Genomic DNA, 22,240 nt, shown 5'->3' with positions numbered 1-22,240 from the left:
CTATTATGGCCATGCACTATAAATCCTTTTCATGACCCTTTAGAAGATAAACCACTAATCTTCACTTGAGGCGACACCACCTCTAGATCATATAGGCATAGTTTCACAACATCTTCGTTGCTTAGATGTCTCCAAAACTACGTTAAGAGTCGTAACTCAACCTCATTCTCGGCAACGACGCACTATCCTACCTCACATGGATCTATCATGAATGATAGTACCTTCTATCGTTAGTGATTTCGTTGTCACCCTTTAAACTTGAAAATTAGGAGCACTAATGTCAAGTTGGGTTTCCATCACTAAACGATTCTATTGTGGTTTTAGACCCATAACTCTCGTGGTAGATGTAACCAAATCTCTCGTCAGAGGTTTGGTGAACGGATCTGCCAAGTTCCTACTTGTCTTGACATAGACAACCTTGATGGTACCACTTTCAATTAGTTGTCTCACAAAATTGTGACGTAGACCTACATGTCTTGACTTCCCATTATATACCGCATTATATACTTTAGACAGTGTGGCCTCACTGTCACAGTACATGGGTATTGAAGGCATCGGAATATCCCACAAACGTATATCCATAAGTAGATCTCAAATCCACTCTGCCTCTTTGCCTGCTGCTGCTAAGGCAATTAGCTCAGCTTCCATCGTTGAATGAGCTATGCATGTCTGTTTCTTGCTCGTCCAAGAAATAGCACCACCAGCTAGAGTATAAATCCAACCACTTGTGGATTTTGAATCACTGGTGTGATCAATCCAGCTGGCATCAGAATAACCTTCAAGTATTCCATTAGATGACGAATATGTCAATTCAAAAGTACTTGCCCTTTTCAGGTATCCTAGTACTCTACCCACTGCTTTCCAGTGCTCCGTCCCTGGATTAACTGTATACTGACTCAACTTGCTTACAGCGAATGCGATGTCAGGTCGCGTGCAGTGAGTAGCATACATCATGCTCCCAATTGCACTAGCATATTCTAGTTGGGCCATAGCTCGACCAGAATTCACCTTAAGTTTCACACTTGAATCAAAAGGAGTGTTAAATTCCTTAATGTTCAAATGTTAAAACTTTGTCAGAATTTTATCTATGTAATGAGATTGACTCAGAGAAATCTGACCACCCGTCCTCTTCACCTTGATACCAAGAATAGTATCTACTTCTCCAAGATCTTTCATCTTAAAGTTCGAGGATAGGTATTTCTTCGTCTCAAGAATACCTTCTAGGTGAGTGCCAATGATCAACATATCATCAACATAAAGACATATAACTACTATGTAATCAGATGTATGTTTTGAGTAAATACATCTGTCAGCACTATTGTGCTGAAAACCAAAGGTAGTCACAGTGGTGTCAAATCTCTCATGCCACTGTTTAGGAGCTTGTTTCAACCCGTACAAAGACTTAACAAGTCTACATACTTTGTTTTCTTGTCCAGGTATTACGAAACCTTCAGGTTACTCCAGGTAAATCTCCTCTTTGAGATAACCATTCAGAAAGGCTGTCTTCACATCCATTTGATGAATATACAATCCCTTCAAAGCTGATATTGCTATGAGAGTCCTAATTGAACTAATTCTAGCAACTGGGGCATAGGTATCAAAATAATCGATTCCTTCTTGCTGCCTATAGCCCTTTGCAACCAACCTTGCTTTATAAGCAGATATGGATCCATCAGGATGATATTTCTTCTTAAATATCCATTTGGATCCTATGGGTCTTCTCCCCTTGGGTAGATCAGCTAACTCCCAAGTTCCATTACCCATAATTGAATCCATTTCGTCATTGATTGCTTCCTTCCACAGAGGAGCATCCCGAGACGTCATGGTTTCAGTAAATGTCTTAGGATCATCGTCCAAATTAATTGAAAAGATGACCTCTCTCATCACTTTCTTTTATGTTCCTTCGACCAAATAAGAATAGAAATCATCTCCAAAGGTTTTCTCAATTCTAGCCCTAGTACTTCTCCTTGGTTCCTCCACACTGGGAGGAGGTGGGAGTATTTCTCGAGAGGTACTTGTAAGTGTTGTATGACTAGAGTTTTCTTCATCCTTAGAAAACTTGTCCTCAAAGAATTCCACATCTCTGGATTCCACAACAACACCAGAATCAATATCTACTAATCGGTAAGCCTTGCTATTTTGAGCATATCCAATAAATATACTCTTATTAGCTCGTGCTCCCAATTTGGTTCGCTTAGGATCGGGAGTCCGATAATAAGCAACACACCCCCACACTTTCAAATAGTCTAGGTTAGGCTTTCTACCTTTCCACAACTCATAAGGGCTTGTAGGAATCACACGACTAGTGATCCTGTTATGAACATAACAAGCAGTCAATAGTGCTTCCCCTCACAGATTGTTTGGTTGACCCGATTGGTTCAACATACAGTTGACCATCTCACAAAGAGTTCGGTTCTTTCTTTCAGCCAAACCATATGGTTGAGGGGTGTATGGTGATGTTCTCTCATGTTTGATTCCATTCTCTTCGCAGAATGTGTCAAACTCTTGGTTGAAATATTCTCCGCCTCTGTCCGAGCGAAGAATTTTGATGTGTCTTTCAAGTTGATTTTCGACCTCAGCCTTATATCGTTTAAATGCATCAAAAGCTTCATCTTTCCTCCTCGAGTAAGGATTCCATTTAACTCACATATATCAGAATGAATCAACTCAAGTAAAGATGTGTTTCTCTTAACTGATGGAAATGGTTTCTTTGTGAACTTTGATTTTACACATGTTTCACATTTTTCAAAATCTTTTGAGTCATATTTTAACATACCTTTAGTTTTCATTTTTTCAATGTTTTTAACATTAGTGTGAGCTAAACGTTTATGCCATAAAGAAATTGAACAAACAATATAACCAGAAAAGTTCACTTCATTCACATTAGCAACCAATCCATCAATTACATCATTACCAACACTCGACACCCTAGCAACACTAGAAACACCACACTCAACACTAGGACCACTCACCTTACCCTCATCACTAAGACACAAGTGATACATTCCCGAAGTATTGTTCGCCCTCCCAACATGTCTTCTGCCTTTAGTGATCACAATTTTGCCTCTCTCAAGCACCATCTTGAACCCAGCCTTGTCAAACTTGTCCGCAGAAACCAAACCCTTCGAGATGGTAGGAACATGAAGAACATCTCGAAGAGTCACCCATTCACCATGTGTGAAATTCAAACGAACGTCACCCCTTCCTAGAACTTCAGCTCTATAGCCATCAGCACAGACGACAACCGTCCCATGAGGCATGGGTTGGTAGGTGCGAAAGCTCTCTCGTTGCCCACAAACATGCACAGTGGCTCCAGTGTCTACGAACCAACCTCGAGCACAGATTGCTCGAGTAAGAGAGGAGATCATGAAAATCTCTCCAAGGTTCACACTAGCCACCATTTCAGTAACCTTCTCGATTGTATGTGCAACCGGTATGGATTTGCGATCTTTGCATTCTCTCTCATAGTGCCCAATCTCTCCGTAGTCGTGGCAAGGACTGGCCCTTTTTGGCTTTGAGTTAGGATTTTGATGACCCGGTTTCTTGAAGCTTTGTTTCTTGGGCCCAAAGTTCTTCTTCTTCTGTCCCCCAGATTTGCCTTTGTGGCTAGAATTCCCACCTGACACATGATGCACACTTTGTCCAACTTTACCTCGCTTGTCCCTGATGTGAGTTTCCTCCTCAATGCGGAGGTGTTTCATCAGATTATCCAAGGAGTAGTCCTCATATTTGTGCATCATTCTCTTAGAGAAATCTTTCCACGAGGGTGGCAGTTTTGCGATTATCGCACCAACCTGAAAGAGTTCTGGAAGAGAGATGGTGAGTGCGTTCAACTTGTTGACCATGACTTGGAGTTCATGCACTTGCTCCATAATTGGTTTGTCATCAACCATTTGAAACTCAAGGTACTTGGACACAAGGTACTTATTAGTACCTTCTTCATGTGCCTTATACTTGAGTTCTAACGCACTCCATAGCTCTTTAGGATCTTTGACCGGCGAGTAAAGATCATAGAGCCGATCAGATATGGAATTCTTGATGTGACCCACACACAATTCCTCGGATTCTCTACGCAGAATCCTTTGTTTTTCCAGTTCTGCAATGACCGCTGGGTCCACAGATTCCCCTTCCTTTGGAATGGGATCATCAGGAATTGGTGCCAGTTTTGGGTCCAACAAAAAGGAGAGCTTCAAGACATGAAGCATGAACTTAACCTTTTCGGCCCAACGAGTGTAGTTCTGACCATCGAATTGGTCAAGTTTGGCAAACTCTTGGTTCATGAAGTGGAGGCTAGCAGTAGAGTCCATTAGTCTGTTGATTGATCACAATATAAAACGCTTTAAGATTGTTGTATATCAAATCAAAAGACACGCAAGGAAACCTACAAATAATATTGTGAATTATATGCCGATTAGTTGCGAATAATAAATTCAATTATTATTATTATATTACCGAGTTTCTTCCAAAACCAGATCTATCCTTCTCGATTAGATCCGATTATAAGAAAGGTAGAAGAAGACTGTCATGTTATTGGACGAATTAAACACAAGACAGAAAAGTAAAACCGACCTGTTGATTGCTGACTTGATCTTGAAGTAACTGCACGGATCAGATTCCTGTCCTTAAAGGTGTTTACTTCGCTTGTATTGGCTGTAAGCAACAGAGTAAAACCCCAGGATTTAATGCAGCTAGATCGATATTCCAACAGCACTGGAAATCGACAAACACAAAGCGACTACTCGGAAACTAGAAGAAAAAACGCAGAGAGAGGGAGAGAGCTTTGAGAATTCGTGTGTATTCTGAATGGCTCCTAGAGGGCTATATTTATAGGTATCGAAACCCTAGAAGGCATAAACCGGGCCCCCATAGGCCGGCCCCAGAAACCCTAAGGCGACAGCTTGCTCTCCAAGCAAGTCGTTTCCTGATCCTTCTAGAATGCCCCGATGACTTATCCATTACGAAGTCAACGCCGGTCAACCATTTGACCGGGTCAGTCAAATCGGCTTGACCCGAACTCACCAAAAATAAAAGCTCCTCAGCTCCCAGCGACCGATGCGTCGTGCAAAATGCACCTAAATCGCGCACTCGCGGCATCGGCTAGTGCTAGGCTAGGCGCGCACGTGGGCTTGGCCCATTCCTTTGATCCACTAAAGCCTTTGAAGGCTTACCAAGGGAATAGGCTTATAAACCCTCAAAGGTTTCTTCTCCCCACCAATGTGGGATACAAAGGAAATTGCCAACTTGCAATTCCTTTATATATATAAAGTTCCAACATTTACTAACTTGCAAGAAGCATAGAGATCTATACAAGCCATAAAGGTTGAGCCTTGATCTTTAAATTCGCATATAGTGCTTAATCAGTGAGAATTGTTTATAAAAACAAATATAGCATCCTAACTGATTTATTAATAAAATATGTGCACGGCTTTTGGCATTAAAAAATTTGAGTGGTTAAATGACTAATGAAACATTTAGAAAATAAATCTAAATGGTAATTAAAGTGGTATTTAGATTGCAACACTTTAAGTAGCTTATGAGACAATATTTGAATACATTTAAATTATTGTTTATGTATTTTGTTGGATCAGGGAGATACTAGGTTACATGTTGGTGGCTTGGGAGTTGGGGCAATATCTAATCCGAAAAATTCAAGGTGAGTACATCTGCTTTTTGAGCACATGTCCTCATAAAAATAAATCGATTTCAAAACACGCATGTATCTAGCTATATGTTACTTCTTCATTCCAAACATTATGGATCAGTGTTTAAACGCTCCTCTTTGAGTTGACAAGGTAAATGGTGGTAAGAATAAGTAAGAGAGTGGTAAAAAGATTAAAGTGCCCTCATGTGCCTCGGACATGAGGGAGGTTAATGGGAAGAAGAAGACAGTGTCAAGTTCCAGGGACTCACCTTTCTAATTTGTTTTGGATTAAGGACTAATCTTGAAAATTTTCCATAGTTGGACGAGTAGAGCAATGAGATAGAAACGTCAGGAACAAAACATATAATTTTTTTCTAAAAAAATGAATAATATTATTAAGGGTAAAATAGTAATTTCAAATTACATTTGTAAAAAGTGAAACCTTAGGGACTAATCACACAATAAATTGAAAGTACATGGATTATCTTTATCAAAAAAAAAAAAAAAAAAAAAAACTGAACCTATGACGTTTTGTAAACTATATGGACCATTTATATAATTTTTTCAAATTATAACTTGTGTTCTAAAAGTAATGCAACAAGTGTGAATAAGCGATGGTATGGAATGTAGACCGGCTCGGCGCATTTACTTAAGAAAACCTCAATGGTCGTTCCTACATGCTTTGCATCATAAGCTGCTATTGTGAAATTTATTTAACTATTGAGTAAGGTTGTTTAAAGAGGGGTATTCTACCTAACAATAGTACACTTTATTACTGTACTCTCTTTAGTTCTTATATACAAAAACAACCCGCATTTTTTCGAACGAAAACTTTTAGGCCATGAGGTATGGTTTTGAATCAAAATTCCTGTAATCATCCGTGAAGCTAGTTACTCCACACCACAACTACACCCATTGGGGGCGGTGTTTAGGCGTGAACATCCCCTCCACATAGATGGTTTTTTTTGAACAAAAAATCTAACGTACTCTTAAATTACACCTTAAATTCACATATGTTCACGACGAGACTTGAACCCTCAAACTCAAGGAGGGAGGGCAACACCGGATACCGCTGGACTAGAAGCCCTTTGGTATTCCACATAGATGTTTACGCGTATAAACACCCCCATACCTCATGTCCTTATAAAACAGAAGAAAACCTGCAAGAAGCTGTGAAGTACAAAGTTTTGACCAAATACCTAACACAACGATACTGCTTACGATTGGGGTTGACGTGATATTTACCATTGAAGAAAAACTTTAACTCTTTAATACAAACCCGCATGATCTGTAAGTCCATCCATATTCAAAGTTAAGGAGTGATAATTATTAAGAATCAACGGTAATATAAATCTAATATTTAATTGCTATGTATAGATCCTATATTATTATTGTCAAGTCCTATATAACTGTAAATAATTACCTAATGTAGCTACTGAATAGTCTGGCCATATGTACAACTTGGCTATATATAACCCTTTTTGTAAATTATTTGTACGCAATGTCTTAAAAACCGGTTTAAACCGGCCGGTCGAACTGGTTGGACCGGGAATCGTGGGAGAGAACGGTTAAACTATCACCGGTTTTACATTTATTTTTAAACCGAATTGAACTGCCCGGTTTTTAGAAAAACCCGGTTGAACTGATCAAAATAAACCGGTTAAACCGAATAAAAACATATGAAAAAGAACCATTTACATAATTAACTTTGTTGATTTTTTTTCCAAATCTATTTAGTTTTCTCTAAATAAAAAAATATGATAAATGTTATAAAGTTTTTGATGTGGTTGTATTCATCTAAAACTATATTTCATTTCGACATTATATTTTATTTTCTTGTTAACGTATATGGATTTATGTAAAACACTAAAACTTACGGTTATGTGTCATTTTAATGTATTTGTATTCATTTACAACTTATTTTTGTGTGTACTTTTAATGTTTGAACTTGAAAACATCAAATTCATAATTTATATATATATATATATATATATATATATATATATATATATATATATATATATATATATATATATATATGTATGTGTAGGAAAATAGAAAAAGATATGAAAAATATAGAAACCAATTCACTCGGCGGTCAAACCGGTTGAACCGTGAACCAGTCACCATATCGGTTCAACCTAAAAACTGGTTTTTAAAACATTGTTTGTACGCAATTGAATCAACACAATTTACAAAAATTCTTGTATCCTCTTTGTGGTATCAGAGCCACAGTTGCTCAAAAGAGTTGATCCTCTTCTTATTTCTTGATTTCCTCTCTTCTTATTTCTTTTCCTTTAATCCCAATGGCACCAAAAACCATATCCCAGATTACTGTTGCAACTCATTTTCCAATCAGACTCAACCTCAACAATTTTCCAGTTTGGTGGCGTCAAGTTGAATCAACCTTAATAGGGCTTGAGCTCGATGCATTCATCACTGGCAATGAAAAGCCTCCAAAACAGTTTTTGGAAGACAAAGATGGTCCACAACCGAACCTGGAGTATCTTCACTAGTACCGCCAATATCAAATAATAATTAGTGTCATTCTCGGTTGTTGTTCAGACTCGATTCAACCTCTAATCTCATCAGCTACTACTTCACAAGAGGCCTGGGAATGACTCAATGCCTGCTTCGCTAGTTGGTCTAGATCTCGTGTTATCTCTCTCAAGTCCAAATCTTGTGTTATCTCTCTCAAGTCCAAACTTGTCAAAAATCCCAAAGATTCTCGTTCAATAGCCGAATATCTCTGGGATATGAGAGCCATAGTTGATGACCTAGCACTTGCACAAAGCCCTGTTACAGAAGAAAATATACTGGTTCACATCTTATCACAACTTGGTGATGAATATGGTACTAACGTTGATGCAATCGAAACACATGAATCACCACTGTCTTATACAGAATTATTTGACAAGTTGACTGATTTTGAGCGAGCCCTTAAGGAACTAACTGCATTTTCTAAACCTATGTTAACCACAACTAATTGTACTGCAAGATAGTCCCATAGACAATCTGGACGACCAGATAATTTCAACCAGCAACGTGGTACCAACAACCGTCTCTCTAATCTGCATCGCACCTCACCCAATCTCCCTCAATGGTCACCTTCGGCCTCAGGAGGAAATCGCCAAAACAGGTCCAATTCCAATTGTCAGTTTTGTAACATTCCGGGTCATCTGACCCATGATTGTCGCAAGTTATCTTGTTTTTACGAGAAAACAATGTCACTATCAACCCTTCTCAATCGAATGCTCCAGTGGCTAATATCACCACAACTGGCTCACATTTTGTCTCACCTTCTGTGTCTCACCTTCTGTCTCACCCACCTGGCTATTTGATAGCAGTGCCTCTAACCACGTTACTGGAGATCGCTCTACACTTTAGAATGTGTCAGACTATGGTGGACCGGATTAAATTATACTTGAGAATGGTAACAGTTTAAAATTTCCACATGTTGGTTCTAAACATATTAACGCATCACTTACGACTCTATACTTACCTCATGTTTTATGTGTTCCACATTTGGAAAGGAACCTTATTTCTGTAGCTAAGTTATGCAAAACTAATCGTGTTTCTGTTGAATTTTGTCCATCTTATTTTCTTGTGAAGGATCTTCGCACGGGGACTTGTCTCATGCGGGGGAGAACAATGAAGATGTTTACTATGCCAAACTACCCTCAAAGCTACCATCCATCACTCAACTTAATGCTACGGCTAGAACTTCACCACTACAATGGCATCATACCTTGGGTCATCCATCCACAAAAGTTTTCAAGTCTATTCTTTCAAATTTAGGGCTTAGTTCCAAACTTTCTGATTTGCATTGTCCATCTTGTTCAATAAATAAGAGTCATAGTTAATTACCATTACAATTGATATATTCTGATGTATGGGGTCCCGTTCAAAGTTCTATTGATCATTTCACTTATTATATAATACTTGTGGACTACTTCTCGAAATATGTGTTGCTCTATCCAATGAAAAATAAATCTGATATTTCCACTTTGTTTCCTCGGTTCAAAGTTTTGGTCGAAAAGTTTTTCCAAACACCTATTATATCTATCTTCACCGATAATGGTGGAGAATACATGGGTCTTCTACCATTCCTCAAACAACATGGTATTTCCCATTACACCATTCCACCTCATACACCCGAGCAAAATGGTATTGCTGAATAGCGCCATAGACACATAGTTGAAACAGGTCTCGCACTTCTCCACCATGCCGAACTTCTATTAAATTTTTAGTCTCACACTTTTCAAACGGCGACTTATTTAATCAACAGGCTTCCTACACCCATTCTCAAAAACTAAACATCGTATCAACATCTCTTCAATCAACCACCTAACTACACTAAACTTAAACCTTTTGGTTGCTTGTTCTATCAATGGCTACGACCCTACACCACCTCCAAACTTTAGCCACGATCTAATCCATGTATTTTCCTTGGATATTCAACCTCTAAATCAGCCTACAAGTTTTATGACCCCATCAACTATTGCCTATACCACTCCCACCATGTTTAGTTAATTGAAAATGAGTTCCCTTCCCAAATTGAACTCACCAAGCCTTACCCAAACCGGATGAATTCCTTATGCCATGTACCTCATCTCCTCACCCACATTCCATTTGTGTCCCAAATTCAACTTCACCATAAAGCAAAACCACCGATGATACTATTGTCATTCCTCCTAGCCTTATATCACCTTCACCACAACCTACCTCTCCTCTTCCTTCGAATTCAGTAGAAACCTCTCCACCTACTACCTCACCATCTCAACACCACCCTCCCTCTCAACCGCCTCTAACACATCATCCTCTACTCCTTCTGCCACCTCCACTTCCTATCCAAACTCACAACCTATACGCACCAAAAAGCAAAACTCCAAATACTTCAATGACTCCTTCATCAACACTGCCACTATTCACCCAATTCCCGCTACCATTGAACCTAATACACACACTCAAGCTCTCAAAGACCCCGAGTGGCGCAAAGCAATGGATCAAGAATTCAAGGCATTCATGTAGAATGGAACATCGGAATTAGTACCACGTGGCACCCATAATCCTATTGGTTGTAAATGGGTTTTTCGAGTTGAACGAAATTCATATGGTACAGTTTCCAAGTAAAAGGCTCACTTGGTTGCAAAAGGTTTTCTACAAGAGTATGGGAAAGACTATTTTGATACCTTCAGTCCAGTCCCCAAACCTGTGACTATTCGAGTCATTCTATCTCTAGCTCTTTCACATAACTGGACCTTACGCCAAGTTGATGTGAATAATGCATTCCTTCACGGGACGACTCTCCATGAGGACGTCTTCATGACCCAATCACTGGGGTTCTCTCACCCTTAATATCCTACACATGTCTACAAACTCCAAAAATCCCTATATGGTATGAAATAAGCTCCACAAGCATGGTACATTGAGTTGACATCATTCCTTCTTATTTGTGGTTTTCAAAAATCCTTAGCTGATGCATCCCTTTTTATCTATAATCATGACAATATAGCATGCCTCTTTATGGTCTATGTTGATGACATAGTACTCACAGACAACAACAATGTCTTTCTTGACCAATTCATTGGTACATTAGCTAGTCGTTTCTCCATCACGAACTTGGGTCCTCTACACCATTTTCTTGGCTTTGAAATTATTCCTACTACGTATGGTTTATTCCTAACTCACACCATCATATCTAAGATCTCCTAACTCAATTTCATATGGATGGTGCTAAAGAGGTGGCTACACCCCTACATTCTTCCATTGTTCTCTACTCCATGGACGGGTCACCAAAAGTTGATCCAACTCCTTACCAAAAGTTGGTAGTGTTAGTTTACATTGTTTTTATCTAGACTGTATAGTGTAGGGGTCTTATTGTAACTATTTCATATATATATATATATATATATATATATATATATATATATATATATATATATTCTGCATACGGCAACCTCCAATTCACAGAGATAGGCTTTTACCATAAACAACATGGTATCAAGCTAGGGTTACTTTCTACCCAATCCAATCACGTAATACGGCATCCACGACATTTTTTTCTGCCTCCTGTTTCTTCTTTGCATCCTAGTTCTTGGTGTTGTTTCATTGTTCTCTCCTATGTCAGTGGCCCACTTTGCCTCTCTACTGCAATCATCACCGTCTTCTGCCCACGTGACTCTTCCATTGCAGCATTCACAACTTGTTCTTCTTATGTACCTTCACTGCTGCCCTGTATTTCCCAGATGTCTACTGTTCCTGCATCTTCCTCCACCATAACTCCCTCCAAGCTAAGTCTCGTTTGTACAATTACAAATGTATACAATCAATTTAGTTTTAAATTGATTGTTGATGGCTCGAGATATAAATTGTGGTGCCAGATTTTTTTCAAATATGTGCAAAGGTACTCTTTCTTATGGTCATCTTTCTGGGAAATCTACTCCATCTAGTAATGATGATAAGGAATGGTTTTCAATTGATGCACGCATCAGGTCGTTGTTTTATAGTACATGCGATCCCGGATTATTACAAATCATATCAAGTGATGAATGTACCGCCAAAGAACTTTGGGATAGATTGGATGAATTCTTTAGGAACAACAAAATGTCTCGGATGCTACAACTACAGGACCAGTTTCATAATACAAAAAAGGATTCGAGTTCTGTTACCGAGTTTTTCCACACTCTCAAGAATCTAGCCGATGACCTCAAAGATGTTGACTCCAACATCACATAAATTAAGTTAGTGAAGCAAGTATTGCGACAGCTACCACCATCCTACCATAATATTGTAGATGTCATCATCAATACAAAGCCTTTTCCTTCCTTCCTTAAGACAAAAAAAATGCTCTTGTTGCATGAGTCTCGAGAGATGGCTTCTGATTCGCTACTTGACTCATCCGTATCTCAAAGTGCATCTATCTTTTCATCATCTCATCACTCGGGAAAATCTAAAAATAGATGGAACAAAAATAGATCCAATGCAAGAAATGCTTCAAAAAATATTTTTCTTGGAAACTCTATGGGACCGTAGCCCACTTTCGCTGGGATATTATGTAATGTACCGCCAATTCAGCCTCTTGCTGCTCTTGGTCACACAGCTGCTGCCACCGGGAGTCCACATCAGCAGGTAAACATGCATCAGCAGCCCCCTCCAGGTCTGTTGCCATTCTCGCCTTCTCAGCAGGTGCCTTTCAGCTCGCATCTATAGATGGTTTCTCCGCTCCCTATGCACCAACAACCCTATCATCAACACCAGGCATACACTCAGCAACCTCTTTACGCAGCCAATAATTTTCCAGTAGCTAATGGTCTTGGACATGCTTCTCAACAATAGTTCCACCAGAACTTTGGGCAGTATGTAGCTTCCTTTCCGCACCCTCCTTTCTCCTTTGGTGTTTCATTTGGAGGTCACGTGCAGTCTGCTCCCCAACAATATACAAATCTAGCATCAGTATTTCAAGCCATGTCTATTTAGCCGCCTCCTAACAACAACACTTACATGGACTCCGGTGCTACCACTCACATGTCTTTCAACTCAGGTAACATGTCTTCTTTAACATCCTATACTTCTAGATCTATAATGGTTGGTAATGGTGCTATATTCTCCGTCACTCATATTGGCCAAACTTACTTTCCACATTCTCACAATCGTTTAACTTTAAATAATGTCCTTATCTCAAACAAAATTGTTAAAAATCTTGTTTCTTTTCGTTAATTCACTACTGATAACTCTGTTTCTGTCAAGTTTGACCCTTTTGGTTTCACAGTGAAGGACTTTAAAACAGGTGCATTCATTCAAAGGTGTGATAGTGTCGGTGACCTTTACCCTATTGTTCCATCGTTGGCTCCTTCTCTCTCTTCTACTATGTGTGTTGCTGTCTCTCTTCCTACCTCACACAGACGACTTGGTCATCCTGGCTCCTATGTTCTGGGTTTTTTACATTCTCAAAACTTGATATCTAGTACTACTAATAAGCTTCCAACCTGCCATGCTTGTCAGGTTGGGAAACAGTGTCGTTTACCTTTCTCATCTTCTATTACTAAAACAACTTACATGTTTTAATTGGTTCATTCTGATTTATGGACATCTCATGTTTCTAGTATGAGTGGTTTTAAATACTATATTCTTTTTCTGGATGATTTTACTCATTTTTTGTGGGTATTCCCTCTTTGTGCTAAGTCTGAAGTGTTTGATGTTTTTTCTAAATTTCATGCATATGTTCAAAATCAATTTAAAACTACCATTGAACTTTTCCAATCTGATCATGGTCGTGAATTCAACAACCAATCCTTACTTATCTTTTTTTGCTAACAGGGGCATTAAAATTCGTTTTTATTGTCCATATATGTCTCAACATAATGGTAAGGTCGAACGTGTTATTCGTACTACAAATAATATACTTTGCACTTTCATGTTTCAAGCCTCTCTTCCACCAAAAATTTGGGTTGAAGCCCTTCTCACCACTGTTCACACCCTTAATCTTCTTCCTACCACCACTCTTTCGTTTAAAACCCCTTTTGAACTTCTTTTTTCTCATTTTCCCTCCTATGATCAATTTCGTGTCTTTGGATGTCTATGTTATCTGAACCTCTCTACTACTGCTGCTCATAAACTATCTCCCCGGTCTTCTGCATGTATCTATCTTGGACCTTTCTCTGATCTTCGTGTACATCATTGTCTTGATCTCATATATCAATGTGTTATTATCTCTGGTTATGTCACATTTGATGAAGACCACTTCCCGTATTGTGACTTTCATGACAAACCCTCTGGTTCTGATTATGATTCTTTTCAATCTGAAGACTTCACTCCTTCTCCTCCTATGGTCATGATCACTCCTTCAATAACTGGATCTTCTTCTAGTGACTCATCTTCTCCAGTATCTCCTACACCTGAATCTTCCCCTAGTGAATCATCTACTACTCCATCCTCACCTCCTAACCGCACCCCCTCCCCCACCTCATCCTATGGTCACACGCTCTCATACTGGGTCTCTTTGACCCAAACAAATTTTTAACCTGTCTTTCACTTCAGACGTCTCTCCTATCCCTAGTTCTACTGCTTAGGCTCTTTGTGACCCTAATTGGAAATATGTTATGGATTCTGAGATGATTGCACTTCAGTCAAACCACACTTGGGAGCTTGTTCCCCCTCCCCCTCATGCCAACATAGTTGGTTATCGCTGGCTCTACAGTCACAAGTTTGACAGCAAGGGCATCCTTGAATGTTATAAAGGTCGCTTAGTCGCCCAGGGATTCTCTCAACTTCCTGGCCTTGACTTGGATGACATCTTCAGCCCTGTTGTCAAACCTGCTGCCATCTGTACAGTTCTGAGCATTGTAATATCCAAACACCAGTTGGATGTCAAGAATGCCTTCCTTCATGGCGATCTCTCTAAAGAAGTCTACATGAAACAACTTCATGGCTACATTCATCCTACTTTCCCTAATCATTTCTGTCGTCTTCATAAAGCTCTTTATGGTCTTAAACAAGCCCCTCGTGCTTGGTATCAGCGATTTGCTGTTTTTATTACATCTCTCAGTTCTCTAGCAGTCGTTCTGATTGCTCTCTCTTTACATATCACTCTGGTTCTGATCATATCTTCCTTTTACTCTATGTTGATGACATTAGCATCACTTCTTCTTCCTCTATCCTCATCTCTAGCATTATCTCTCGTCTCTCCTTTGAATTCCATGTCCGATTTGGGTTCTCTTTCCTTTTTTCTTGGTATTGTTGTGTCTCGTATTAATGAGGGTTTGTTCTTATCTCAAACCTCGTTTGCTAAGGAAATTCTGTCTCGTGCAGACATGTCCTCTTATAATCCTTGTAGCACTCCCTGTGATACAAAATCTGAACTCTCTCCTCATGGTTCTCCTGTCTCTAACCCTACTCTCTACTAGAGTCTTGCCGGTGCTTTGCAATATCTTACCTTCACTCAGTTGTTCAGAAGATCTATCTTTTCATGCATGATCCGCATGAACCTCATCTTCTTGATCTGAAGCGTATCCTTTGCTATCTTCGTGGTACTTTATCTCATGGCCTTCTTCTTAGACCACCTTCTATTGATTGCTTGGACTCGTATTCTGATGCTGATTGGGTCGGGTATCCTCATACTCATCGGTCCACATCTCGCTTTTGTGTTTATCTTGGCAACAATCTAGTTTCTCGGTCCTCCAAACGTCGACATGTTGTCTCTTGATCCTCAGTTGAGGCTGAGTATCAGGGGGTGGAAAATGTGGTTGCTGAAGCTTCTTGGCTTCACAATCTTCTTCTCGAGTTATCATGTCCATTATCTAAAGCTACGGTTGTATCTTGTGATAATGTGAGTACCATGTATTTGTCATCTAACCATCTACAACACCAACGTACCAAGCATGTTGAAATAGATTTACATTTTGTGAAGGAACGTGTTGCTATTGGTCATGTGTGTGTCTTGTACATGCCATCGGCTCATCAGTTTGCAGATATATTTACTAAGGGTCTTCCTACACAATTGTTTAAGGATTTTCGGGATAGTTTGAACATTTGTAAACCCCATGCTCAAACTGAGGGGATGTGTTAGTTTATATAGTTTTTATCTAGACTGTATAGTGTAGGGGGCTTATTGTAACTATTTCATATATATATATATATATATATATATATATATATATATATATATATATATATATATATATATATATATATATATAGATATTGTGACAACCCAAAATTTCTAATTTGTGTAAACATTCGAACCTATCAGTCCCGGACTCATTTTTCTTTCAATTATCACTGTTTAGAACCTATCTTGAGTATTCAAACCCTAGTACATTAAATGAATTGGCATTTGGGAGTGTCAGTTTAAGTTATAAACTACCTAGCAACCGTAAACCTCATCATAAGGGAATTTACGGTCAATACCTTGAGTTTACGGTCAAGGTGACCGTGAACCCATCCCTATATATATGGTGGATGATCATTTCGATCACTCTTTTCCCTTTTCAAGTCTTAGAGCTGATTTCTCTCTCAAAAAGCAGAAGTTTTTGCTTCCAAATCTTCAAAGCAAGTAAGTGATCCTTTCCTATGGTTGTTAATCCTTCCAATACCCAAGATTCACACTTGTTTCATTCATAGATTCCATCTTTTTATCTAGATCATCAAAGTTTCTCAATAACATCTTAGTGTTTTCGACCGAAAACACCTTCCTTGCCTTCAAAACTGTAAGTACTACCTTCCTTTACTTAAATCTAGTTAAGATCTTTGTTTATTGCCTTCTAATCATCCTTTTTCCGATGAACAAAGGTTCTAGTGTATCTTCATAGACCGTAAACCCTAATTAAGGGTGTCTTGATGACCTTAAACCCTCTAAGGCTAAAGCATGATCCCCATAATCTTCTTCATTAGATAAAGCCCTTAAAAACCATCTTATGTGCGAAATAACATGAGTTTATGGTTGTAAACTCATGAACCGTGATCCCCTATGGACCTTAAGCACTTGGATCGTAAACTCTTGTGGTTATGTCTTTTGGACCGTAAACTCTATAAGGTACCAATATACCCTTAAGTGTGCAATCATATGTGATTTTTGCACTTCAACCTTAGAGTTTCCTAGTCACTTAGGGAGTTACCTTTCATAATTAGTTGTTTATACACTAATTTCATAAACATACATGTCATTATCTGTCTACTAGGATCTTTGTATGCTCAAGGTTACACCTGACACTCTGCAAACCCTTTTCAACTATACTTCAGTACCACTCACTGCAGGTGAGTTCATACCCCTTCATCAACCTTTTAAATTATTTTAAATGCTTTATGGGGGGATAAAAGTTAAATTAATAAGTAATTATATCAGTCGCATGTGATTAATAACTATCAATCAAACATATTCATCCTTTTCAAACTGTGTTATCAAACAAATTTGTTTTTTTTAAACATATTTTCAAACTCTTTTACTTACTAAACTCTTTGTCAAACTCTTTTAAAATTATATATTTTCAAACTCATGTCTATACAAATATAGTTATATAAGTAATCTTGAAGGACTTAGGAATGATAGCTCGCTTTATTCCTTGTTCCTTGTTTGGTTGTGGACTTAGAGTACCTTGTTATTTGTCCGAAGGTCGTTGAAATCGTAGTTATATAGTATGTATATGTGTTTAGATATAAAGGCTTTTACTTCAATTCAACACCTTTGGGTATCAAAGGCATGCAAACATGTTAATTCATAAAAACAACAGCTTAAGTAAACTATAATAGGTATAGTTTACGCTATCACTACTTACTGTTACAAGAACATATTATGATGAGAAACGAAGAGAACATATACATATACATATACATTTACAAGTACAGAAAAGAGAACTTATACATATACATTTACGAGTACAGAGAGAAGAACACATACATTTACATATACATATACATATACAAATGAACGGAAGGAACATACACGAACATAAAAATTAGAGTATGAGATACTTCTTCGTGACATGGATTTCACTGTTTTCACGTTGGTAACCAGAGTCTCCTGGAGGGAGAGTGGGCATTGTGTGTATAGATCTATATGGGACAGACCCTCCCATACCCCCCGACTGTTAGCTACATGTAGCGCCCTGATTCTCAGGTATTGTTTAAATAAGATTTATTGGGTTAAGCTATACTTGACTAGTTGGTTGACCTACTCGTCGAGTAGCAGCGGGGTGGGATCGCGAGTTAAGTGACCTACTCGACGAGTCCATATTGGGACTCGATGAGTAGGAGCTGGTAGATGAAACCCTAAACCCCAGGGTTTGCACCTCTATTTAAAGGAGCCTCAGCCTCCTTTGGCCTCTTTGCAGTTTTTGAGATCCCCTTAAAACCCTAATACATGTGTGTGTGTGTGTGTGCACCCATTGTGTGTTTGAAGCTTGAAAAGAGGATCTTTGGAAGAAGAAGGCTTATAAGAGAAGGAGATTGGAGAAGTAGAGTGTGGAAATCAACTCTTATCTCAGTTATCATCTTCTGGAGATAACCACATCGCCTTTTCCTTGTGAATCTCTTCTATTAACTGAGTTTTAGGGCTTTTGGTGAGATAAAAAGTTGGAAAGATGAGCTATGGGCTAGATCTGAGGTTGTAACTTCATATCTGGACCCTCCTTGGATTGTAGAAGCATAAAGTTTCAGTTTTGGTCATGATTAAGGTCCCTCTTGAGCATGAAGTTCCATTAAGAACTTAAAATAAGCATTTAGAGCCTTTATAGCCATGCATGCACGTAAAGTTTGCAACTTCACGTGATAAGCATGCTCTAGAAGCTTGGATCTATGATTTGGAGCCGCTGCATAGCTCAAAACAAGTCTGTATGGAAAAATGATTGAATGGACTCGGTGAGTCGCAAGGTTGACTCGGCGAGTCACATGAAGATGGCCGTGAACTCGACGAGTTAGATGAAAAACTCGGCAAGTCCGATAAAGATTACCATAAGACTCGAAGAGTTGAAGAACAACTCGTCGAGTCGGATGAGTTCTCACTAGAATATGTATGTGTGTGTATATGTCGAGTTGCAAGGAGGTAACTCGACGGGTGGCCTTAAAGTTTGAACAAGAATCGAAGGAACTCAACGAGTCACCCCAATGACTCGGCGAGTTTGATTGTACTTCAAGGAACTCGACGAGTATCCGAGGGTACTCGGCGAGTTGGGTCAACATGAACTATTGACTTTGACTGAGGACTTTGACTTTGACCAGGGGTTGACTGGTGGGTTATGGAGTACGTTATAAGGTTAAGGACTTGTGAGTATATGGTACTATGGTCATAGGTGGTGGAGCCTGTGTCAAGTGATCCGAGAGTTGGAGTTTATCTTCCAAGTCGACATTTGCAAGGTGAGCTATCCTCACTATATCGATAGGGTCTATGGCACCAAGGCCGACCCTTTAGTTGTTAATGTTATGGTATGCTACATGTGGTTATGATCTGTTAGATCGGAATCAAGGTAGACAGTATGTTATGCTCTTATGATCCGTAAGGATTGGTATGTTAGTGACCTGGTAGGTCGGTACTCTAGTTACGAGAGAATTCTATGATTGATGATCAGTGTGATAGATATTTTTTTTGTTTGTATATGCCAGTATATGATAGTTATGCGCACATGGTTATTTTCTTGTTGGTTGGGTTGAGGCGGTCCTGCTTTGTGCTGAAGGCCAACATACCCTATGAGCGGTCCGAGGAGACTGCAGGCCCTCGAGGCGGACCAGTCATGCCGAAGGCTCGAGACAGATTCAGATAGACTGTAGGCCCAGTAGAGCGGTCCAGTCAGGCCGATGGCCAGTATGCATGTTGATTGATTGATTGTTACTGATATGGCATTGTCAGTGTGGTATTGGTATTTTGGGGGTAGCTCACAAAGCCCTCGGGCTTACAGTTTTCAGTTTATTGGTTCAGGTACTTCAGGAGATCATGGCAAGGAGAAGGCGTGACCGTCCCGCTCCTCATCCTTATCTTATGATTTTGGGACACTCTAATGGATATTGATTTTAAAACATTTTTGTAAACAATGATATTTGATTTTTATTTATGATTGAAAAGTTTAAATTTGGCGTAAAATTTATGGATGTTACTCTACAGTTCTCGGACGACCAAGCCAAAGGGGTGACAAATGTCACATTATTTCAACGCCAAAAGGTCGTCGTGTTTTACAGCCGTCAATCAGTATGGTTACAAATGTCAGCACGTTTACCTTATAATTCATTGACATTAAGGTAGTTAGTACTACGGTAGTTACCATATACAAAACTACGGTACGATATTATTCCCCCTATTTCATTTACCTTGCGATGTTTCACATAAACGATAATGTACAAACTATATTTTGATAATGATAGTCATATTTGGGAAAATACACACTTTTGCAACAAAACAAACTGAACACTTGGGTCTTGGTAGAAGACTGCATTTTAGTAGAAAATATGGGATTTTCTAGGAAGATACAAACATTTTACTACAAACAAACGCCTACAAACTCTTACTACAAAAATATAATGCGAACATTTACAACAAACGTTTACAAACATCAATGACACTAAAAACTTATGAACTCACCAACTTAAATGTTGATCTCCTCTTTCAAAATAACTTGTATTCTCAGGTCGACAGTAGACAGGTACCGACGACCAGGTTTTGAGAAGACGGTGTACAGCCAAGATTCGTCTTTATTTTGAGTAATCATTTTTGGTATCTTATTTATACCAGTCAGAACACACTTGTATAAATTATTCTATTAATGCAATGGATGATGTTGTTGCTTGTTTACTACTTTGCATTGTTATGATACTGTACATGACGTCCTCTGCCCCCAAATGTTTCTGCCAATTCGGCTTAGGGTGTGACATATATATATATATATATATATATATATATATGTGTGTGTGTGTGTGTGTGTGTGTGTGTGTTTGTGTGTGTGTATTTATCTTTATATATATATATATATATATATATATATATATATATATATATATATATATATATATATATATATATATATATTCTGCATATGACAACCTCCAATTCAGTGAGGCTTTTACCCTAAACAACATGTAGGTTCCTTGCAATACTTGGCCTTCACAAGGCTCGATGTTTCCTTTGCAGTTAACAGGTTAGCCCAATTTAAAAACAAGCACAAAAACGAAATCAATTGGTAAAAACATAGTTCAAACAAGATATTAGATAAGATTAAACTTGATTTTGACTTGATTCTCCTTAAAATTGAATGTAGGGTTGATTCCCTTGCTTCCCACGTTCCCTGTGTTCGATACCCTAGACTTATTTTGTGTTTATTTTGATATGGGCATATTTAGTTATAAAATTCATGCATTATCTTAATACTTTATGTTGATTTTGTCTCATTTAATGAACAAAAGGTGCTTAATTAGATTAAATATTTCATTTTCAGCAACAAATACATGCTCGAAAGGAAAATGAAGTGGAACTAGCGATTGGACGCTTGGATCATGGATTTTGAAGAAAGAAGGACGTTGCTGGACAGCTTGACCCCTCATCAGTGTTTTGGCCATATCTCATAAACCGTAACTCCGATTGATGAGATTCAAAATGTTCTGAAAACTAGACACAATTTCGGATGACTTTCGTGTTTTGAGAAAATGTTGATTCCAAACGTACTCGGCGAGTAGGGTCGATTACTCGCCGAGTTGGTCTGAAGTTTCGCGATTCTGGACGCGCAGACTTGCCGTACACGGGTTTTAAGTGACATACTCGCCGAGTAGATCAATGGACTCGCCGAGTAGCCTTTGTTTTGTGAAAATCTATATAAAGGGACTTTCAGATCGATACCCTAGCATATGGATGAACCCTTGGAGGCCAATTGTCGACTAAAGGTGCTATTGGAGCGTGGGAAGCAAGGGAATCAACCCTACATTCAATTTTAAGGAGAATCAAGTCAAAATCAAGTTTAATCTTACCTAATATCTTGTTTGAACTATGTTTTTACCAATTGATTTCGTTTTTGTGCTTGTTTCTGTTGTAATCATGAGCTAAAAACTCATAACTTCTGTTTAGGTAGATGAATTTGTGAACATGGATTAATTATTTGATTAGGATTAATTTTAATTGGTGATTAT

At 38.6% G+C, this 22,240-nt stretch overlaps 2 pseudogenes; both read right to left on the bottom strand.

Moving 5' to 3' along the window:
• Nucleotides 1-309: 309 nt before the first annotated feature.
• On the bottom strand, nt 310-990 carry LOC145010201 (secreted RxLR effector protein 161 pseudogene; annotated as a pseudogene).
• Nucleotides 991-1,455: 465 nt separating this feature from the next.
• LOC145010200 (putative mitochondrial protein AtMg00820 pseudogene) lies at nt 1,456-1,824 on the bottom strand (annotated as a pseudogene).
• Nucleotides 1,825-22,240: the final 20,416 nt, after the last annotated feature.

Source organism: Lactuca saligna, chromosome 8 (genome assembly GCF_052625555.1).
Source record: "Lactuca saligna cultivar CGN05327 chromosome 8, ASM5262555v1, whole genome shotgun sequence".
Lineage (NCBI taxonomy): Eukaryota > Viridiplantae > Streptophyta > Magnoliopsida > Asterales > Asteraceae > Lactuca > Lactuca saligna.
Note: the sequence above shows the minus strand (reverse complement) of the source record. Positions and strands in the feature narration are given on the sequence as shown.